Source organism: Opisthocomus hoazin, chromosome 4 (assembly GCF_030867145.1).
Source record: "Opisthocomus hoazin isolate bOpiHoa1 chromosome 4, bOpiHoa1.hap1, whole genome shotgun sequence".
Taxonomy (NCBI): Eukaryota; Metazoa; Chordata; class Aves; order Opisthocomiformes; family Opisthocomidae; genus Opisthocomus; species Opisthocomus hoazin.
In genome coordinates this window covers 65,307,103-65,331,672 of record NC_134417.1, presented here as the reverse complement: position 1 = coordinate 65,331,672, position 24,570 = coordinate 65,307,103, and the positions used below count along the sequence as shown (strand labels likewise).

The window sequence follows — 24,570 nt, the reverse complement described above, 5'->3', positions numbered from 1 at the left end:
CCCGATGTATTACCACCTGCCCTGCAGCAGCAGCATGCAGCTTGGCTTTTCAGGGCTCTTGCTGTCAACAAAGCAGATAGAGAGGTAATGGCTGTTTTTGTTATTCGTGCCAGTCTGTTGACCTAAACAAATGCCTACTTGGCTTTTACCTAAAACAAGCCTGCCTTTGCCATAGTAACACATTTACTGAGCTGAAAATGACTACGTGTCCAAAATGTGATTATTTTGGTGGCATGTGCTCACTCTTTACATGCCTTGGAATTAGGACCAGTCTGAAAAAAATGCTGAAGCACTTACTAAATGACATTTGAACAAAGCCTTTATTTTACCATGTGTGTGTAGTAATTCTGTTAAACTCTTACATGGAAAAAAATGGATACCATCCATTTCTTTGAAAATCTTCACAACTCCTTTTTTGAAACCTGTGAAACACAGGATTTCAATTTTTCACTTTGAAACAATAATTTTTGCTTAGAAGTTTGTCTTCACTTATCAAAAGTATTTAAAGTCCCATTGACGTGTGGTTTTAAACACTGATTCATGAAGTCAATTGGAAAAAAAGTTCTGCTTGGGAAAAGATTTTAATTTTTTCGGTTCCCTATATTAATTCAAGACAGCAAGAAATTTGAAATCTTGCAATATTTCCCAGGCTGACAAATGTAGCTTACTTTTTGCCTGACTTTATAGTGCAAAATTAAGCAGAAACCATTACGTTTTGGTCCAGTAATTTAAATATTTCAGCCACTTATTATGAAACCACCATTTAGTAAAGTGTATAGGCTACTGTACTGGAGGAAGCTGTTTGGAAAATACAGTCCAAATATTTTTCACCTTCTTTCTTGATCAACATTGGATATCTAAACATGGTCAAAGAAGAAACCAAGCGAGAAGAGCAAGAAGTCAGCCTTTAGGCCTGATCTTAACAACTTGATTGATGCCTCCTAGAGAATAAACCTCATTATGTATTGAAAGTGAAGTTGATATTTTGGAACTGATTCCATTGCCTAGCACTACAAAGAGCAGGAAACATCTTTTACATTGCTTGCACTTCAGCAGTGATTTTTTTAGTAATTTCTTTCCTGTAGTTTAAAGGAGTTGCATTTGAGTGGACATGGTTTTAGCTAAGCGGGATAGGTTTTCTTGCTGTTTCTTGCTGAATTTCTTTGGTTTTCATCTGCAGGTGAGTATCCAGTGACTTGGGACTATCTGTTTTCTGTCTCTTTTATGTCCTGAGTTTTGGGTGCCATTTGCCCATTTTTGTTCCAATTCAACAAGATTTAACAGCAATAGAGATGGCCAGGTTAGGAACTTTTTTCTTACTTCAGTGAATGTGTTGTCTTTTTCTGTTTCACCCGCTCTGACATTATTGTAATAACTAGCAGGTACCATTTACATATGGTTTTTTTTTCTCTTCAGTGCTTTGCAATACCACTATAATATTGAGAATAATTGGTGAGAACTTACTGGTAGTTGAACAAGACACATGTTTAAAATTCTTTGTCTTTGCAATCTTGTGCTTTTAAAACTTAATTTTATGTCACAGCGATCATCCAATTCTGATGGAAATATCAGTGAATTTCATAATAGTCTTTATCGGGTCTCCTACAGTAACTTTGAAAATTGATACCCCTGTGTATTGAGAGATAGAGTTCACAAGGTCACATTTTTGTCCAGTGCCTTTGAAATCCTCTCTTCTCCTTCTGTGCCTTCCCTCAGCTTTTCACTAAATCGGAGAGACGACACCTCAGTCTCTGAGGCAATTAAAGCTGCTTTTGGACCCGCATGTTTGAGCCCTGATCCAAATGAACACTAAATACAAAGCTCATACCTACAGCTGAGGCCAATGGAAAAGGCATTCATTGGCCTGTGTTACCTGAAAGGCTCTGTCTGTTAGATAAGCTGTGAAGACTGAACATCACAGATATGTTTTCCTTCCTTTAAAACAGGGCCTTCTTACAGATTCATTTACCATCTATGGAACTTACCCCAATCATGGGCATCCAGGGTTCAGGCCTTTGCTTACTGTCCTTCTTCAGACATGCATTCTTCACCCCTTCATAAAAGGTCTGTTCCTGAAGTTTTGTCTTCAGTGTCTCCTCTGTTGCAGACTGGGATACTGTTTCTATATGTTCTGTCCTGAGGTGCCCAGTTTGCTTTTGCATTGTGCATGGAGTCTGTGTTCCTTTGGACTGTGGTAAGACAGCCAAAAAAGTAGACAGATGCTTAGACACATGGTGGCTATTTGCTTTTGTAGACCTGAAAATTTAACAGAATATTAGCAGAAGTACGTGAAACAAGTTCTCCACTTGTGGTTTGGTGTACAGTCCCTGGGTATAGAGGCTTTCTTTCCTCCATGAAACAGCTTTTGTTTTCTTTGTTTTCTGATGTTTTTTTTTTTTTCCTAACTGTTGTCACTAGCTTATTGCTCTGTTGTAAATATAATTGCCCTCTGGAAGCAGTGGAAAACAGCTGAAAAAATTTAACAGGCACTTATAACAGGGAGTGTTTTACTACTTCGTAAGAGAGGGAGGCATGGTGATTTAGATACGGTATGAACAGCTGAGATAAGTGATGTTTCTCATCTGAAGTACCTGCACAGATACAAGCGTTTTGTTAACTTGTGCTATAAAGAAACCTTGCCACCAGTAGTCAGGGAAAGTTTGGAAAAAGTTGTATTTACCTTGGATAGAGAGTATAAATGTCATAGAGTATGCTTTAAGGTTGCTGTTGCCACTGCATAAAAACATTTACATTCAAGATCTGTTCTATTACCTGCAGTTAGGATCATCCTTGAAATACATTTGTTAGCATAACTCTGTGGTGTGCTGTGCTGTATGTCAGGTTTATTGATGATGAAGAAAATGCCCTTGATATAGCATTTGTTCCAATTTGTTTAGGTATCAAATCAGTTTGGAACCTTATGTTCCAGATTTCACACAAATATATCTGCAGATATTACTGAAATGATCCTGAACTTATAGTTCCCAGGAGTTGTTTGTGATGCAGCCTATTCTACAAACAATATTTGGCTATGAAGCATAATTTATTGGGTGCAGCAAAGACTTCCATGCATCTTTCACTGTGTTATGCTATTCATTGGTAGTGTGAAACGCATTATTGATTGCTGCAAGGTATTCTGGTAAAGTACTGTGCAAGGATTGAAGTTTACAGATTTATTATAGTATCATGCAGTACATTTATTCTTGGTATAATGTCTACTAATCATGTATTACTTAGAAGACAAACATTAGTTTATGACTGTGAAACAAGATATTACTTTAGAAGAATGGGTATAAATCTTTCTGTGGAAGATACCAGCTATTGGTATAAAAGGGATTTCTTTTCATGCATTCTGGAGAAATGAATGTTTATCAAGGATTATTAAGGTTGAAAAATCAACCCATCAGACTGGTAGGAAATACCAGATTGTGTATATACTTCTAAAGACCTTCAATCTTTGTAATATGTTTCAATAAACTGTGGTAGAATACACTGATACATTGTAAACGGTCTTCAGTTTGGAATTCCTTTACTGAGATGACAAAATAAGACATGTTCAGAGAAAAACAAGAATTCAAATTTTAAAATGGACTCGCCACGTATTAAAATGCTGTTCAGATTGTACATATCCTGCAGAGACCTTCAGAGTCATCTCAGTGCTTACAAACACTGTCCATGGGTCTAGAGACCATGCCAAAATTAATGATACTCAATTTTAAAACTTTCATTGCTAACAATTTTTTCACACTTTCACCTTATTCTTCAACAGAGAAAAAGTGAACTATGCAGTGTAGGAAGAGGAAACTTGCTTTCTTAGATCTGTTGGAAATCTACCGGAAGGAACAAGGCAATTTTGAGGACTGCTGTTGAGGAATTAAATGTCAGCACTCTAGTCCAAAACTTTATTACACAAAGACTCTTGGCAAATTGAGTATCTTTACATGTGTGTACTTTCACCTGTAGTACTACACTAGGAATTACTAATTTATTTTCCTGTAATGGATGAATCAAATTTGGTCAGAGTAAAAGAAAAGATTTTTGAAATGTGAAAAATATTAATAAGAATTTTCAGACATAGAAGTAACTGAAAAAAATAATGGATATCAAGACACCCTCTGTGCATGAGAATATGTGTGTCTGCCTATCTTTACTGCCAACCAGAATAATGAAGCAAATTAACTTCAAGTGCTGGGGATCTTATAATGTGCTTTATAGAAATAATGATTTATGGATAAAATAGTAAACAAATTTCATATATACAATGAGGCACTTTCCTGTTGTGACATTTCATGGTAAGTTTGAAACTGACTTTTGCAATCATATGCTTGTGAAGACCACAGCACTCTCATGCAAATATATACGCTTTATGTAACTAAAATAGTAAAATTTGCCATCTAGTATTTTAAGGGTTTAGCATAAAGTGTTTTGAAGTTTCAGCATATTATTACTGGAAACTATTTTTGGCTTCACAAGTTTTTCTTTAAAGCTTGCTAAAATGAAATCCTCTTTTCCTCATGACTAAAAATAAGTATAGGTAAACTCTGATTTCCTGAAAGTCATGACAGATGACTGAAATCCTCATAAAAACAGGGTTAGTTATAAGAAATTTCAGACTTGATAGTTTTTGGGTACAAGGATTTCTATGAATTTTGAATACCAAAGACATTCAGGGCTTAGCTGTATTTCCTTCTTCTACATGAATAGTAGTGTTTATAAGGTGGAATTATTGTGCTTTGTCCAGAAGGCTTTGCTCTGACAATAACTGTTATAAAGAAGACCCAGGCATTTCCATCCCCTCAGCAGGCATATAGTGCCCGAATAACAGCAAAATGTATGTGACTTTCCTGCATGTAGTGGTTAGGGAATAGTCAACAGAAAGCTCACGCAGAGATGAAAGTGAGGGTCGTGTGTACTTAGAGTGGTACTCTTAAGGTCTCTCTTTATCGTTGCAGAGGGAATAAGGGCTTTAGGGACTGGGAGAAAATGTGGTGAATGCAGATCTACCTGTTAACCTCCTGACAGTGAGTGAGTATATATGGAGCAGTTGGTACACTGGATTTAATCATAAGCCTCCAAAAGAGTGTAGCAGGCATGTTGAAAGCAGGCTGAAATTTTTGGAAGAATTCACGGTCTAACAGAGGTGGTTAGAAATGATTATAAAAAGAACATCATCTGACATGTTTGCCTGGCTTCTTCAATGAATTACTGAATCAATTGATAAAGATGTGGACATACATGCTGTTTAACTGAATTTCTGATAAGCATATGGTGGTGTATCAGAAATAAGCTGATCTGTAATATCACAATGTCAATGTATAGCTTTCATGCTGGAGTCGAAATGAAACAGCTTACATCAGAGAAATCAAGATGAGAAAGTATAAGAGGCAAGAGATTTTGGCAAATCTGATTAAGGTTATGGTAGAGTCTACATTATTGTAAAGGTCATAAAGTGTACATATATAGACACACTTTGAGAAAAATCTGATTTAAAAGAAGTTTTCATATCTGGATAATCAATATATGCAGGGTGCCAGTTATTAATGGAGTATATATAAAGGTGATCAGGAAAAATCTGAAGTGAATACACTTTGTTGCACATATCCATGTGGAACATGGATGCCTTTGATTACATGTCAAATACTTGGTTATGGAGAAAACCTGTGGTCTTAATGAAATCAGTGAGCTCCAAGAGTGAGCCTCAAACACAAAACCACCTGCCTGTACTGGCCAACTGTGACTGGGAAAGAATGTTTAAAACTTTCCTAAGTTTATGAACAACTACTGTATGGGCAAAAATTCTCCTTGATTACTCAGCAGCGATGCTAACTGGAGCCCAGAGTGCAGATGAGATTTCTAGGAGGTGAAATTTTGGGTTATATGTTTCTCTGCATTTGAACAGAAGAAGCAGAAATTGAAGATGACTGGAAGGTAGTAAAACATTGGTCAAAAAGAATTAGGACAGCACATGTAAGCTTTGTAAAAAGAAGATACAAGGAGCTTAAACGATGGTAGGGAAGAAGGAAGCAGCAATTGATGAAGAATGTTTTCAAATCAGATATGAAAATTACCTGCTAGGGAATAAAAACTAGCCTGGAATATCAGATATGAACAGTGTACTAGTCTGGAATGTTGATCCCGAGGCTGATACTGTTTTTCAGTCCAGATCAAATAGGTAAGTTAAAATGGGGTTAACACAGTGGAGACTTAGAGGTTTCTTGAACATTCAGCATTCTTTGGTTAAGTAAAGAAACTGGGGAAAAAAAGATGATTGGGTAAGACATAATTTGAAAACTTTCTCATGTTATTACATTTCAAGGGATTCAGCTATTGCTGCTTGAGAAATTCTGAAAGTTCTAGGAATCCCATAAAGCACATTATGGTATCACATCTCAAATGATTTTTTGGGAGTTAATAAATCAAGAGGAATTATGAGCTTCTTCTCAGTAGTAACACCTTTTATGCTGCTGCAGAATATGTTGCCAGAAAAAAAGAGTGGATTGCTTATCCTTGTTTTTGACACCTATACCTGTTTTGTGCTAGCTATTTGTGTTATTTAGAGTTCCTTGAAGTCTTGGAGAAGGAATAGCAAGGGATTACGTACATGTCCCATCACAGAATCTAAAGCTGTTGGTATATTAAGCATAGCCAGAAATAAACACTAATCCCCAGAGAAGCTGAAAATTAATATTTATTCTTACCTAAGTGTGTGTTTTTACAGTTAGCATCTGTGTATAGAAGATGAAGAAACGTTTTACAGCAGAAATTTTTGAGCATTGGATTCTCTCTGTGCAGCAGAAAGAATACCTGTTCTTTATGTCCAAAAAGTATCACGAGCCCTGTAGGTGTAAATATGTCTAGTGCTCATGATGAGAGAAAGGGATACTAAACTGATGTATGAAATGCCTGAGATACTTGGAAATAAATTAAATTTAGTTCCCAGAGCCAATAACTTGTGCAGTAATGCAAAATGTAAAAGAAATACTTTTCACTAAATATTGGTACTGTGAAGATTGCTTGTGAAGTGCTTTTTAGAAATGTAATGCAAAATAGGGAGGCACATCAACAGCTCTTTCTGAAAGGCTCATTCCTGCTGAGGTATAAGCCGAAGAAGCAGAACAGAAATATTTCATTGCAGATACTTGGTTAGGTGCACATGGACTGTGCAGATAATGCCTTAAATGGCAGAGCATGATAATGTACAGGAAGGAGGAGGAGAAGTGGAAGTACCTTTTTGATGTTCAAGTCTTAATCTGGAATTGAGTTTGATTTGACACTTGGAGTGGCGAGACTAAGCCTATGATTTGCGGAATTGTAAAATCTATACAATTACTGGACTGTAACCGAAAAAGAAGCCAAACAGGTGGTTCTCCTCTCAGCTGTAAATCAAAATAGTTTAATTTACATTTTGTACTCCTTCTCATTTAAATGGTTTTAATTTAATGATGTCCTAAATAGAAGGAAAAGTAATTCACCTCCCAGTTGACACTTGGCTGAGGACCCTAGAGTGGGTTCAGATCTAGGCACTCAAAACTAGTCACCCTGCAACGCACTGTGATGTGGACACATTTAAAATTCTAGAACTGGCCAATTCCTAACTCAACTTCATTTAGTAACTGAATAACATTTGTAAATGTATAACAATAAAGGATAACGCTGAATTTTTTAAATTGAAGTTGCTGATGCTGAGGTTGTAGCTTATGGTTATAACGTTATTATATTCAGCAGCCAAACTTTGTTCTGTGTGTGATTTAAATGGAGAAGTTTGAAACTGTGTCTTAGTCAATGCCTTAAACTATGGTCTCCTGATTATTTTGTACGTATGGTAACATTTGCTGCCATGCCCCAGAACATTAAAGCTCCAAGATGTATGCTGAAGTGTGCATTAATACTGTGTTATCTAGAGTAATAAAAAAAAAAAAAAAAAATTGGATAGTTATAACCTTGCATGTATTAAAAACCAGAGTGTTACATTTGCAATGAAGTTTCTACCGATGCCAAGATACAGTATTTTAATTCTATCAGGCTTAAGGAATGTGCGAAGTACATCCTCTTATCTCTCACTGCTAGGAGAAATGGCACTGTTCTAAGATCTCAGAAGGTGATTGCAAGATATCAAGTACGCAAATTAAAGGGTGGGAGACAGGCCAAGCTGAAAAGTCATCAGAGGTCCCTGCTGTCAGTATGCAACTTCCAGATAAAGTTGAGAAAAATGAAATGCAGTGTTTTCTGTGGATATAAATCCAAATTTCATCTGATGGCAAGTTTCTTTTATCAGGTGGCTTTTGCAGCTTTCAGACCTTGGTTCAAGGAGAACTGAAATAGCCTGTAAATTATGCTGTAGCTATTATGGCTATTTATTCATATGGTAAAAAGGCAACATTATTCTGTCAGTAGATCACAGGATTCTAGCAGGGATAGAGAAGACCTTGAGAAAGTGAATATATTTTCAGGAAGAATATTTCTCTCTCTCTCTCTGCAAGAATCAATAGGGCAATAAATGGCCTATTTAAAAAAGTACAAAGATTCTATAATATTGATTGTTTTCATAATTAAAACAAAGCAAATTCTAAATATCAACAATTTTATTTCAAATGGCTTCATTAACATGCAGCAGAGAACATATGCCTACATTGTTGATAGCATTACTCTTGTTTAATCCATGGCAGCTATGCAAACTGGCAGCACTTAACATGATTATGTCAAGATCTCACACAAGTTAGCTCACAGCCAAGGGCTGACATGTAGAGTGAATACGTCAGAGCTAATTATGTTGATGTCAAAAAGTTACCTTTCTTTGTACATGATAAATGTTTCACACAGATTAAAGCATGTTCCTGTACTGTGAATTTTACCTGAAAGATTGCACCAAAAAGTCAGAAATCTTTGATGCAATTTAATTACAATATTGTTGACTATGCAAGCCTTGTAATCTGATACTCTGATCAAAGTGTGGGATTCGAAAAAAAAGTATGTATTATGGCTGTTAATCATCATTGCTGCTAAATGATTATGCCTGGAAGGACCAGTACAGTCTGCGTGTTAACCTTTGAAATAAATGCTTCAACTACATCCATTGTACTTCGGTTTTAATAGTTCACAAATTAAGGGTATTAGCATATTCTTTTTTGTGAGATTTTGTGTGGTCCATGGCATGCGCATATAAAGAGGAAAAGAGCTCCCAGAGATCCTCTTATAGACTCCAGGTTCAAAATTCTATATTTAGTTGTAAAAAAATGTCTGGGGCTTCCAGCTCTCCATTCTGATTTCATAATGTTCCCTTACTGCTAATGGAAGACATAGTGCTGATTTTGCAGTACTTCAACTCCTCTTTCTTCTTCTCCTGTGCTACTTAATAGTTTTAAAATGAGCATAGTTACTTGGTACTGCAAGTGTATGGCTTAGCTCCTGGGAAAAGCATGGATACAAGTGCACCAGAGGATAAACTCCTGGCTTCATATGTCTAGTTTGCTTCAACCTTCCTCAAAATTGTATAGCTTTTTGGTTTACCTTCCCAGAGGGACCGTCTCTGGACAAGATAATCCATAACCTTCCATCCTCCTCTATTATCAGGATGGTTGCTAGCTTATGCATATTATAATAGTAAGAAGAACTGATATGAAAATGCATCGAAAGCCCCACAAGTACCCTTCAACTTTCCCTTGATCATATTTTTGTTGTGAGGTGAAAATGCAGTTTCTGTAGTTTCATATAGTGCAAAATTGCTGATTTACCCCCTTTTTCTTGCTGTCTCCTCCTAGTACAGGCATAGTACTAATTTGTTCTAGGAAAAAATCTGTTAGAGGTTGGTGATATGCATGCTGCCCATGTCTTGTGCTTGTATTTTGTGTGTACATGCTGGAAAGGGATGTGCGTACCTGTCGACTGGCGTGCACACCTTGAATGCATGCAGGATAGCTGGTATTCTGGAAATAGAAACTGCTCTTTATCGAGTGTAAGATTATCAAAACAGATTCATGAACTATTTTTTTTTTTCCACCACTGAGAAAACAACTTTTTATCTTGTTTTGAGGGATAAATGTTTTGTGGCACAGCTGAATTCTTTAATCCCTCTTTCCTTTCCTCTTCCTCCAAGTACATTTCTTCAGTAATGACAGTTCACAGAAAAACTCTCCAGAGGGATATAAAATCTTGGCATCTGTGTTTCTTTTTGGAAGCAAGTATTCTGAAGAGCTATCCTTATTGCCTAATGAGCCAAAACCCCAAACCCTGGATTTCATTATGGTTATGATTCCTTAACCCACTAAAGTCTCTCGTCAAAACGTGGTCTCATTAAGTGAAAGAGCCACTGTGCACCACTCCATTAAAATGTGCTAAGCTAACTTGTTGTCTGACATGAGATGAAATGAAGTAGAATTATTTCAGATCTGTTCCTAGTGGACTGTAGCATACATTATAAGCTGGGAAAATATGTAAGACAATTTGGTAGTCTCAATTCTGGAGGCCCAAATCTGAATGCATATGTAAAGTCATGAGTCCAGGGAGGCATGGTCTTCTTTTGGGTGAGGAAGCTGGAAGGTCTGTGTTGCAGTCCAGATTCAGTCAGTGGTGCCTCCTGTTGCTTTGAAAAAAAATCGCTGCAGCTTGCTTCATGCCTGGTGTTTGCACACGTGTCCAGGAGGTGAAGGAGGAAGGAACCTTTCTTGACATACATATCTAACTTTACAGACCCTAGGCATGAGTGCAGGCTCTTAATTTCTTCCACGTGAAGGGACTATTCCTTGCTAATGACAATTTGGAGATCTGCAGAATGATTCTTGTGCTTTTGCAAATAGAAAGATCAGGTGAGCTGCAACATGCTTTGAGATAGTAAATAATGTGATTGTCCCAAAGAAGCTGTGATAAAAGCTGAAGATTATGAAGGGGAAGAAAATACTTTTAGTAAGAGTGACTGAGGTGCTTTGGGAATCTGTTATCAAGGGATATCAAGGGTTATCAAGATCAGATTTACAAGGCAAGGCTTTAGGAGTATGCAATTAAGTACCTAATTTCAATGCAGAATTTCTGTAACTAGGGCATGTAAACTTAACTCATAAGTGGGTGTTCAGCTAGCTATCTATGTATAAGCTATATGAATATATATTTGTAGTACCTGCATATGCAAATAAAGCTTATTTTTCTAGGCCCCTATTTCGTGCAAAGCAAATACAGCTGTGGATATCTATAATGTGAGAAAACTTGAAATATTCCTCTATGATTTATTTGAACAATTCTCTGAAAATAGATCTTGTAAATTACTGGATGGATTTCTGGATGCACTATGATAATGATCGAAAGAGCATAATAGGATGAGATATTTATACTCAACTGCTTTCACACCTCATCTGTGAAGGTGATATCTGAGTATCATGCACAATTAATAATTTCAATTGAAGTCCTCTGTAGTTATGAATCAGTAAGTTGGTTGTGTTGTCCTGTGTTATGTTGTGCATACTATCGGCGTGGTGGGTAAGATCATGAGAGCGCATGAGAAAAATGAGAATTAGCGTGGTGTGTGGTATTAAACTATCTCCTTTGGACTGCTGCTTGTCAGAAGTCAGGAAAACAGGCTGAACTTCTCTTTCAAGAGTGATCATGTTGACCCAGGCATCCTATGGATCACTGAATATTTGAATAATTCTTGAGTATTTTGGCACATTTAATTCCTCAAATGCCACTTTGAACACGATGCACAAGGTTGGTACAGCTGCATAGTGAGTTTGCTTTTTTTGCTCACTCCAAGAATTAATTTGACTCTTCCTGTGACTGAGAACAGTACTCCTGTTTGGCTTAAACTCAAAGATTTGCAGAAAAGAGAGCAAACTAGAGAAAGAGTAATGATTTGTAGAAGTCTACAGGAGGTCTGAGTCCCAAATCCAAATGTGACATTGCTTACAATTACATAAATAGTGTTCCCATGCATTTATCCCAGCTATAACCAATAGCTAATAACAGATTCTAGAGACCCAATGTGATTTACACACAGAGGTTTCTATACAGGACTTTGTGTGAATAAAAATTACTATTATTTCTTTTTGTACCCAAAGAAAGGAATCAATCGAATTCTTGTGGAGAATATAATTTTCTTCTGTTTAGTTTTAAATAGCATTAGCACAGCAATCAGATTTTGAGGTGAAAGATAAATGCTTCTGGACCTGGGTCTGAAAATGTACAAAACATTAGACAATAAAGAGAACAACTCCCTTGCCTTTGTATTTCCAGGGACATTAGCATTTTGCTGTATAGGCGAATAGCTTCTCAAACTGTTTTGTCTCTAAGTGACCTATTCCATTATTTTTAAACTGTGTTAAATGACCTCTGAATGTTTACAAAAAAAAAAAGGATAAAAGATTTAAACCTAAGGATTTTATCATTATTTTAAAGATACCTTGATATCACAGTATAATAACACTACTAATTGATGATTTCTTCTGATGGTGCTGTACCTTCCACAGTTGAAATTTCAGAGACTGTTGTAAATGTGTAACAGAATGGAGTAAACAGTCTACCTCTGTCAGAAAAAAAGGATAAGTGACAGTGTTAATCCTTAAACTACATTTGAAAACACACAGGGAGACCAGCGTCCTGTAATTATAAAAGGCAGCAGTAACGATGCGACAAAGACAACCCCATGTGGTCATCTCCTGTGCTTAGAAAAAAGGGAACCAAATCAATAAAGGCAACAATCCAGTTCTCAGCGGTGGAGGAAACGTCTGCCTGTGTGTAGGTCGGCAGGGGAGGGGATGTTTAGGGCAGGTGGGGAGAGCACTGAGGGGTGCCTGCAGGGACACCGGTGGAGAGATGGGTAGCGAAGGGAGAGGATGGGTAACAAAGGGAGAGAGGAAGGGAAACGGGGCTGGCTGCAGCAGCCTGGCAAGCTGCACCGCTGTAGCTTTCAGGCTCTGAATGCTGGGTTGTAGACTTTATTCATCTCGTTTTGTGGACAGAAGAAAGATTTCCTTTTTAATCAGGGCAAGCTGCAGAAGCCAAGATGAGATCATGGCTTCTGGTTCACGATTTTTATTTTCTAATAGAAGGTTATCTTGTTTCTTTCTCATCCTAGGTCAGAGCACGTATAGGGCACCTCACATGTCAAGTGGCTTTAATTATCCTTCTAAAAAAGAGTAATTAGAAATAAAGCAGGTAAAGTTAAACCTTTGGGCTGCTATTCAGGTTTTACCAGTCTTTCCTTGGGTAAATTCCTCTGTCTGCAACGAGAATTTGCCTGAGAAAAAAAAATGAATAAGAGCCCTTGGTTATAGTTTTAATTACAGAACAGAGCTACAGGAGAAATCGATGTCACATTCATTTAAATTTGCCATTTTGGAGCATACTATTGGTCTTGCTAAACCAGTGCCCTGCCTTTGTTAGCAGTGCAGATCTGAGACGATTTTGCTGATTTTTTCACTGTTTCCTTACAGGTGGATTGCTACAGTTCCAAGTAACTGCAAGACGTGGCAGCGGCTGCTGCTGTTATTGATAAATGGTGCAGCCAGTTCGACTAGGACACACTGAGGTGCCTTTGAGGCAGTGAAATAAGAGGATTTAAAGGCGAAGCCCTAGATAGGGTGATGTATGAAGTACTCACTCTGCCTAGTTGTGAATGGTTGTGTTAGGTTGATAGCTGTGCTATAAAGCATTCACAGTAATGTGTTACTGAAGACAACACTGCATACTTTGAAATGTCTGGGTAAACACTGTATAACTGGCCCCCTCCTCAAGCAGAGCTTAGGGCAATATCTCACCTGCTTCCCTCCCATCTGGAGGAAAGGATTAGCTTTTTTCTGTTTCTCAGAGGACAGCTTGCTCCCAGTGATGTACCTGCTTCAGTTTGGTCTCTCCTCCTTCCCTCTGGCTCTTTGCTTACTGGGGAGACCTGGGTTTGCTGCCCTTCCTCTCCTCCTACAAGTAGGATTAAATACGAGGAAGGATCTTTCTTGTCTTTGTTGCCCTGCATACACAGAGCTGTATCGTATTGTCTCAGCAGGATCCTTCCTCCAACTTTCAGACTTTGTTACGGGCTCTCGCTGCACTTTTCCTTTTCTGTCACTTGCAAGTAGATGTTTTTTCCTCTGTTTTATGGTTTTGGGTCTGAGGCGAAAAAAAATCAATAAAACATTCAAATAAAAACATAGTGAAAAGGAAAGAAGCAACCACACACAGAGCCCAAGGATGTGAGTTCTTTTGGTTGTAATATACTTGAAAGACCTTTATATTTCTGTGTAAAGGGAATGATTGCTTTTGAAGGTATATTCAAGGATATTCACAAAAAACGCTTTGTGAGTATCAGTGGATGAAACCTTACATTTGTAGTAGTCAATGACAGAAAAAAACTTGACACAGAAACAACTTTTCAGCTTACACAAGTTACGGAAATGCAGTGTAGTATGAAAACATACTGTCACTATCTAATTCAGAAGATAAGCAGGGAGGAAGCAACTATCCATGCTGAAAAGGCAAACATTAGGATTAATGATTGTAAAAGAAGATTGTGCCATTTTGCTAGAATACCCAACAGGCTAGTTTGTTTGCAGTCGGCAAAGCAAAATCTTTTGCTGACATTGTCACATTGTTTTTAGCTGGTATTTTGAAGTATGCATCTATGATAAACATGTAGGGGAAATAACCTGTATTGAGATGACAGGAGATATGATTAGATCATGAGAAACTCAGATCCCTCAGCGGACAGAGGATATTCAGAACGGACTAAGATGCAACTAGACAGGTTGTGAAGAGATTAAGGTTTGCATGACACAAAGCTGTGAGCTGGTCACACAGCATGATATAGGCTTGTAAAGCAAGATTTCCTCCCTCCTTCCGGGAACCTTCAAATCATTCACCCTGAAAGGAGATGATTGCTGAGAATTTAAGCAGGGTGCCTCGCATGCCTACGAGTTCGTGGCTGACAAGTGGCAGAGCAGAGCACTGATGTTACAACACATGGTGGTAGAGTGAGACCCGGTGGGCTGGAGAGAAGGATGTTACGATGGGCTACCTAAAAGCCATAAACACTCAGAATATTCCATTCTGCTGGTAAAAATCGATCTGGCTCGTACACTGATTTACAGAGAGTTTGCCTTGGAGGCGTGACAAAATCTGCTCGATCCTCCCACTTTGCACATAGAACATAGATGTGCTGCTGAGCTGCTGGGACTGTAGCCTTCACCATGACCCATGACGCAAGGTACCGAAGTATTTTTGGTCAATATTTCTCTACCATCCTGAATTTAAGCGTCACCTAGTATTTCCCTGCTTTGTTTCTTTCAATGCTGCTGTATGTGCTGTTTACATAAGAGATTAAAAATAATCTTTGATACTCTTTCTTTTCAGACAAAAAAGGAGTTCTACAGTCTGTACAACTATGTTATGTACCCCATCTTTACTTGACTGAAATTTCAAATTATGTAAAATTTGTGGAGAAACAGTTTGATAGAGGCTTGGGATTTTTATTTACTGGTTTCTGAGGTGGTAAAGGTGTTTTTGACAAAATTAAGTCCTGAATTTCCATCACTATTTAAATCTTATTACTCAAATCCAAAATGTCTGCAAGAGAAAAGATACTGCATTTAGTTGAATTAAACCTCCTTCAGATACTGAGAACCATCATATTATTAGGTGATATAATCATAGCAATCTGTTCTCTCTGAATTTATTAGGTCAAATTCATTTTAAATTTAGGGTCCTTTGTTATATTTTGGTTGTCATGACTCTTCACTGCCATCTCCAGATGTCTCAATAATTGGAAATAGAGTAGGGATTTCACAGCATTCCTACAGGGGACACAGATGAAAGGATCAAGGCTGAAGGGATAACACATGAAAAGAAGCAGAATGAATTATTATTGCCAAGTCCAACAAGCCTTCAGAGCAGGGTGTCAGAATGGATTGACTTCAATAAAAAAATCACCCTAGTAACAGCTGAGTTAAATGTATGAGTAAGGACCTCAGGAACTGGACTATTGTTTGATATTTCCACAGTCACTTTGCATGTCAGTCAGTATTAGTGACAGTCTGGGAAGCTGACACTGTCTGAAATGGTTTGGTTGTTAAGTATTGGCAATGGACTGATTAGCCTTGTTTAGAAGGAGCATTTGGGGTCTAGATTATTGTCTTTATCCTTGGCTTGTTGACTGTTACGTTCTACTATTTCTCACACTTGTTGCAATCCATTTTGAAGTCTGCTTTGAATTTGAATACTTTGTGGTAGAGTCGCCTTCCCTAGCAGCTCTTCAGAATACCCCATTCTCATTCATAACTTGTCTAATAATGAATGGAAAACATCAGTAGTACTGGATGTGGCCTGTGAATATGTTTTCGTAGGTCTAACAGTGTGTTTGGCCTTCTACTGTAACAGAGTCTGAAATTATTGAAAATTCACTCTTGAATATTAGGAGTTTCCTAACCCAAGTTAAGTCCTTATGAGCTGCACACCAGGAGCAGGCAAGTCAGTAGGTGGCATGGAAATTTTTGCTTTTTATTAGTGTGATTATGTAACTATAGTGTCTCTATTCTAGTGCAGTTGTGTTCTGATACGTGACAATGCAAAAATATTACTTTCATAAACATGCTCCCACTCTGCATTAAGCTATTGATTTATTTATAAGAATGACATTAAAAGAAGGATAACTTTCCTAATAGCAAAAGGGAGGGCTTGAAATAGGACAAGCGATGTAGCACTCCCTGTCACTGGGCTTTTCCTAAGCTTGAATCACGTTTGCCCGATTCATGCTTGAATCAGGTTTATTAGCAGCTCACCAAACTTCTGAACCTTGGCTGCGTACGATTTCAGTCCCTTTCTCTCCCCAGCACGGCAGCAACCTTTTCTTCCACCAGAGGCCACACAGGACCTCGGCTTTCCAACCTACTCTGGGTCAAGGGGTGGACCGAGGATGATGAGAGGAAACTGTGTCGCCCCACTACCAGCCTTTGCAGCAGCATTTGTTGACCTCTTCTGCCTTGCACATGGCTGTTCTGTGGAGTCAACATCCACCCTTGCCTTTATCATTAGATGTAAATAATTGAATAATCATACTGGTTTGTAGGAGCTCTTATACCATCTGTTTGGAAAAGAGCTGTGTCTGGGGAGAAGGGATGTGACCGAAGACCAGCTAATGGCTGGATACTACAACAGGTGCTTCAGTCTGGGAGTGGTGAGAAGTGCTGCAGTAAGACCAGACCTTTCACTTCTGGCTGCCAGATCAAAGAACTGCAAAAGAAATTTAGCTGCGCTTTTGTTGTCATATCACAATTTTTCATGGAGCTCACCATGATGGAGCACTTCAGATGCTGTCATGACACAGAGCAGTGTGAGTAAACCCCAAAGCAGTGCATTAGCTGTGGAAACAAGAGAGCTCTGCTGCCAAAGATCATTGCTGTTGAATTCTGAAGAAGCAACAGGCAATATAGCACCCAGCCACCTAGTAATTTAACTCTGATTCATAGTACATCTGTCAGCAGCTGATTCCTATTACTGGCAGAAATCAAGAAAAAATAAAAACAGTGCCCATCATCAAAATACACAGTAGGCATTGTAAATCTAGCCATCAGCACCATTCCATCCCTTGTAGCAGACTTAGTTACATGGGACAAAAGGTACAGTTGGATAATTAGGCAGACCATAAAATAAATTGTTGTGTGTGCCTTCCTGTTCTTGTTTTTGTGCCAGGTGGGACAGTTCACAGATTTGAAATGTGTTCAGAAGTTACTTATAATCTGTTTCCCTTCCTTTTCTGGATGTTGTCACATTCTTTTTTTAATTGATGCCATTTGAACTATAGACAGATATTAATTAGGCAATGATACAAAATCTAAAGGAATTAGGTGCCCATATACAAACCTGTGCGACAGAGAATGCCTCTCTTCTAGGTGGGCTTAATATATCACAACTCCTGTTTTACTTCTGCGTTGAAGAATATTTTCTGAATAATTGATAGATGGAGAAAGAAGAGAAGGACAACTGGAGTACTGGACAGTATGCCCAAGGAGATATTTTTCTGCAGAAATTTTAGGGAAAGAAGCGTAAATCATACCTGCTATGATTCAGATTATATAGGCACTGAGACATGCAAGTGGCCAACTTTAACACATAGCAGTGAGGTACACGTGTAAATAGTAGTGTATTTTGTATAGGAACTTAGTTTCAAAAATAAGTCTGAATTCTTTTTTAAGAATCAAGCAGTTTGACAGGCTCCCTTGTAAGCAATTTGACAGGGTCCCTCACATCCTTTCTTTTACAGTACTGCCATATTTTTCTGCTGGTATTGCAACACTGCTACTGAATTTCTCAGCTCTTTAACACAGTTTAAAAAAAGAGCTTTCAAAAAATACCAGAAGAAACAGAGAAGCATGGATCCTCTGGTTTTCGCCATCCTCTGTCTGTATTTTTATATCTGTCTTTTCCATTAACGCCTTTTAATCTTTTTTCTAGAGGAGTTGATGGGACTTAAACATTCTACATAAGCCCTGGCTCAGCTAGAAGGATTGTAGTGAAATAGGGACGCCTATTGGGAGCCTCATGTCCTAGTCACGTTTTGTATGCTGCACCCATACAGGTCAGAGCAGAAAAGCTGTTACCTTTTCAAACTGTGTTTTAAATGTTCCCGTACTATTTCAGACATTGTCAGATACCACTTTGATTTAGCTCACATAGAAGTTAGAGTCTCAGTAAGGCTGCAGCTTTGGATATAATTGATGGAGACAAATTTTCAACAGATTTCAATAACTTCTTGGTAGTTTGTGGCTTTACCAGCTTTTTCTGCTTGTCTAGCATGTTGACAAAACCAGTCTGGATTTTGGTGTGAGAAAAACATCCTTTCTTTGCCTTTGAAATCTCAGACAACATTTGAGGTCGGTGTCCTTGAGTAAAGCAGTATGAGAACTAAGATAAAACTTCATGAGAAAATGGGTTGGAATATGCTTTTCTAATTCTCCTGGCATTTCACAATACCCCAGAATGAGTGGGGATGGATCTAGGTTTCTTAGGCAAACTTTATGGAGATGCTTTAGCAAACAAAGGATGCTAAGGGACCCAGCTTTCAGTATATTATCTTCCTCCCTTCCCTGATAAATCTGCCAATGATATGAAAATCACACACCTACATTTAAGATGTTATTCCAGTGTTACCTATTTTCTCACAGCAGATGAACTCTTCTTTCATGTTTGCAACCTGACAAATGTAGCTTAGACATTTTATAATGGAATAAAAAGTGACTGTGTTTTCATTGATATTTATAGTGCAGGTTTGGGGGCAGCAAAGAGGGTAGAAAATACTCAGTGAAAAAGATGTATGCCTTTAATAGTCATTACTTTTTGTAGTACAGGCTGTGTTTAGTAAATGGTGTATGTGAAGACGTGACTTTCATTTTTTAAAATCCAAAACTTGGATAATTTGCTACAGTTGTAGGCAGTGACTGAGACAAATGCTGTCTAGAGCAGCACTAAGTGAACTGGCAGATCTACAGAATGGAGTTGTTTGGAGACACTGCTGCAAGGCGAGTTTTACATATACATATCACGGAAAATAACAATTCAGACCCTGTGATTGCTGGTTAAGTACGATGCGACAACAAAATGGACAAGAAAAGAAAGAAAGAAAGAAAAAGAATGTGATTGCCTGAAAGCGTCGTTCCTGGCTAACAGCTTGGAGTCACTGAGGAAAGGAGAGCAAAAGAGCGTCCTACCCCAAGGGCCCTGCAAGTCAGGGCTGGAGGGAAAGACAAGGCAGACCCCAGGTACCACACGAGCCCTGCTCTGTACTTGAGCAAGCAGACCTGGAGAAAGCATAAGGGTGACAAGGCATCCCCCAGTGAGCATCGCAGGAGGCTGGGTGGCTGGGCTCTTCAGTGCGTCCCCTGGGCTGGGCCACCCTCTGTGAGAAACTTGGCTGAAATGGTTGAAATGAGGTCAATCTCTCATTTTCCGCATGCTCCAGTTTTACCTGGGAATTTACTTTGTTATTTGAGCCCCATCTCCAACAGAGCGGGAGGATACACTCTCAGTGCTTCAACATGGGAGGTAAGAGAGGGGCTGAACAACTCTCCTCTCTGTAACTCTCTGGGCACTTTTCTTAACCCCACAATGCCTGCTTGGTTTCACCAACCCATTTGCCACAGATCTGTTAGTGGGGAGAGACAGCTCTCTCTTGATCTGCAAAAACATTCACTGCTGCTCTGATAAACAGATTGCATTTCAAATGAACTTGAAACATGAGAACATGACAGTTTGGGAAATGTAAAATTGAAATATGAATGGTTATATGCTACTGTTTGTGTGGGGGAGGGAAACGTGATAACTGAGCAGTTTAAATAGCAGGGTTCCCCTTCGTTTCTTTTCTTCCTGGTACTTGTGGTAAATTACGGGCTTAGTACTCAGGCTCCAGTGCATATTTTACCACCTTGTTTCATAAGTCTGAATACAGCATTTAGTGGGAGGACAGCCTGTAATTATGTTGTAAGTTATCAAACAAACTGCAGATGTATAAATGTGAGGGTAGGCTTAACTACTTTGTTTTGAAAAGGAACTTTAATATTAAACAAATGTGCACTTATTGGAAATGGCAGTGTTGAAAGCCTGCATTGTGAGTCTGACTTAATAAACCTAATCTTTCCCTAAAGCTCTGTATGTTATGGAGAAGTAATAAGCTATCTTGACTAACTTAAATATTTCCTTTCATCCTAGAAAAAGGACCCCACTCTTAAAAGTAATTAATCATCTGATTTAAAGCATCCCAAGTACATGACCAGATTTTTTATATTACCTGTACAGATACTATTGGTTGCAATAACAAGGCATGTGCATGCGCAGTAGCTGGTTACAACATGTAAATTAAATGTTTGTGCACATTTAGAGAAAGGTAAAGTAATATTTTCTTGCATCTATTTTTAGAAATCCTCCCTGCAAGAATCAAGCTTTGACAAACGGAGCTAGATATGAACCAACCTTCACCAAAAATTGAAACTGAACCTAGGGCAAATATTTTATATTTCCCATGAGCTGTGCTTTGTATTTCTTCGCTTTTTACTGCCTGCTCTTTTCCTTGTTTCACCTAGGACAGAGCAGAAATGGGGAGATACCACACAAAATGCACTATTTTAAAAATAATGCTAATCCATCTTAGAGGATGAAGTGCTCTGAACCTCATTTTTAGTCCACTTTTGTAGAGACAGTAGGTTTGGATCATTCATACACATTCCAGTTGAGCATGTGGATAATAGGCACTTCTGTGAGCCAATATGAACTACTCTCAAACCTTTTCAAAGTTTGCCTGCTTTTTGCTGCTGAATATGAAGGGGATGCTGGTATAGGCACTGTACAGGAAATGTGCTACGAGGACAAAGGTGTGACAGTTGTGTCACAAAGTAGTTTAAGTGGGTGAGAATGAGCAGTTGGACAAAGTTGATCTCTTCTAATTACCCGAATAATGATAATAAGAAGTCCAGACATTTAAAACTTAATTGGTATGGAGAAATATGCAGTTATTGTCAGCAGGGAAGACCAGGAATCAGCATGAATTATCCTGAGTTGGTGATTTGGCTTTGAAACCCAGACCATTACTGTTTCAGTGGATTTGTTTATTGTTGGCTATGCATATTTAAGGAGCAAGGAAGCAGAAGATAGTTGTGAAGAGAAGTTGTGAAGAAGCGGCGTAATCTTCACAGTCCTGAGGAACAGAAGAAAGAGAGAGGAACAGGGAAATGGAAGTCTTGTAATTCACATGGATCTCAGTGGGGAGACTGTCTAGAGACCAGAGGTGGTGGCAGATGGACACAGGGAGTCCATTCACCACTTGTACTTGAGGTATTTGCTTTCTGCTACAGTCTGAACTTTCATCTGAATATGTCAACTCACCTGCTGTGGAACCAGCATCCAGACCTTGCATGGTCCATATGGCTATGGATATTTTTTGCTGGATCAGGCACTTTATACACTGTCTAATACACAAGGCATGCAAATTGTCATTACAGCCATCTGCAATTTTTTGCATAGGTTAGTGACATTAAAGGAACTTTCTTTTTTTGGTTAAGCCATCTTACAGCAAATAATGTGACTACAATTTCTTGATGGACATTTTCAATGCTGTTGAAGTGCTACAACAAACCAGGATAAAGTACTCTCATATTTTCTCCTTTTGCTATTAGATAATAGAGATTACAAAGATGCCAGTTGAGTAGAGCACTAGTGCATGACTGTATTCATTGTTTACAGGAGCAAAGAGTTAAGGACTTGCCACAACAACAAGCTATAGGGAGGAACAGTTGCATTGCTCAACACTGCAGCTGAAAAGTAGCTCTATAAACTGGCCCTGTCTCAAGAGACCAAACCACCACTCTCAGGAGATCAGGTGACTACTTTTTTCATGCTGAATTCAGCAAAAATGTATATTAATAGACATACCTGATTGCTTTACTGATTAGAGCAAGTTTCACCTTCATTGCCTGCAGCTATGGGGGAACACATCAGATTGCCAGTAACACCAGGTGAAGGTCTCAAACCTTCTCAAAAGCCTTCAGAAATTCTCTTTTCCAATGTGTGATATCCTCTGATATCTCAGAGGACATACTTAAAGGCATGGTATAATGGAGAGGAAAGAGCACCTGGCTCTGTGCTCTGTGAGTGTTGCAGAGTGTGCAGCAAGGCAAGACGTAGCAGGATTCTCAGCATGTAAGATCTGATTCTGAGGTAACCTGTGAGTCAGATGCGCATTATGAGTCTTTTAGGTCTCAGGCTGAACTGGAGAGGCTGAAAGTTTGGGACAGAATAACCATTACTTTCATGTTAATAAATCCAGCTGATGGGCTTTTGAGATAATAAAAGAACAAGACAGCAGAAATATTTTCATTTGTAAAACTATGTCATGTTAGTTTTGTACTAAATTATGCTTATTCAGTTAGGTTCTGTGCAAGTTAGCAGTAAAGCTCCAACAGATATCTATGGCCTTTGTATTGAGTCCTGGGACCTGGTCCTGATCCTACATGCTTTGGTGATCAAAAGTCATAAAAGTCATCTGATCAACAGGCACAGCTGGTGTGTATGTTCTTAACCCACCTCAACTGCAAGATAATGAGATTTGCACTAAAACTCAACAGAAAGTCTAAGCTAAGTGTCATTATGATGGATTTGAGGTAGTCTTAGAGTGTGCATGTTGAGTGTTGATTCAGGTAATAGTTTTTAACTTTATAAATCTTGTAGCTTTTAGGTCTTAGGTCTGAGCCCTTTGCTGGGGTAAGTTTTTACAATTGACTCAAAGATAGATATCGCACTTGTCTGGAGTCCTGTGTAAGAGTGGGTAGGTAAAGTCTGCTGCTTGTGAAAATGTGATTGAAAGCTAGAACTTATATCTACATGTGTTACTGCTAAAAAGATCTGTTGTGCATTAATGTTTGTATTTGACAGAAAGTAGAGACCTCAGCCCTCGAAACCTTTGTGTTAAGTGCTGTTCATGAACACGGCATGAGACAAATTTTGTTTCGAGTTACCTTGTGATCAAAACACCTGATTTAGTAGGAAAACTCATCATTATTTTTAAAGAGAGGGCATAAAATCAGATATAGTACAAATTTTCTTGATAGAGAACATTTTAATAACTTTCCTCTTTAACACATGGAAAGTACAAATATCCCTTGAAATAGCTTTCCTCTTATTTTTGTGGCAGCTGTGCAATAATCTAGAAGAAGTTAAAGTATCACTGTATCCTTTGCTTCACTAATAGCATGCATTTATTGTGCTTTTATGTTTTTATTTATGAAGATTTTGTGAAATGAGGATCAGGACTAGAGAAAGTAGGAATTAGTTTTTTGTCCGGAATACAAATTGGGAACCAGACTGTATTGCAAACATTAGTCCATCAGTGACACTCTAATTGGATCAGGATGTCTCTGAATGCATGGGACTGGCGACAGCTGCTCCGTTAACATATATTTCTGTCTGTGTAGATACGGAGACACAAAAAAGGTCATTTACAATTCATGAATCCCTCAGTGGAGACAATGAAATTGCATTGATATCTTTAACCTCTTTCCCAGTAATCCTGGTGATATTTCCCATAAGGCCAACTTTCAGTATGAAACTTCTAGTAGTAAAAGTCATCCATATATGCCAACAATCTCTATAAGCAATAGGCCAATAAAATGCAGATGCAATCACAGCCACCAACAGAGACAAGCTCTAGTACTGCTTGTGTAATGAAGAAGAAAACTTGATGAACAATCAAATGTGTTCCTCAGAACACATATTCTTTCCTGAGAGGAAGGGAAAAAGAGAAAAGGCTAGCTGAATGAAGCATTTTGTACAGCATTAAGAGGCATTAGTTATTATTACTCTATGCCACAATATCTGTAAGTAGCAGGGAAGAGAGAAGTAAGTGTGAAAGTTCAATGCGGTCTGTTCTTAGTAGCATCCATCCTACTATTGCTCTGGAAGAGGCAGAGATGGTCAATCTTGCAGAAGTAATAATTGGAGAATCTGACTCTCTAGGCCAGGAGAGTCTAATTACACTCAGAGGTCTGCAGGGCATGGTAACCTGTGTATTGGAAACTGCTAGTGATGCACCAAATAAGCATTTTTTTAAGTCAAAGG

At 38.4% G+C, this 24,570-nt stretch overlaps 1 protein-coding gene across 4 annotated transcripts in view; it reads left to right on the top strand.

The window, feature by feature from the left end:
- NXPH1 (neurexophilin 1) overlaps nucleotides 1-24,570 on the top strand; it is a 151,053-nt gene that overhangs the window by 59,519 nt on the left and 66,964 nt on the right. The window lies entirely within an intron of this gene.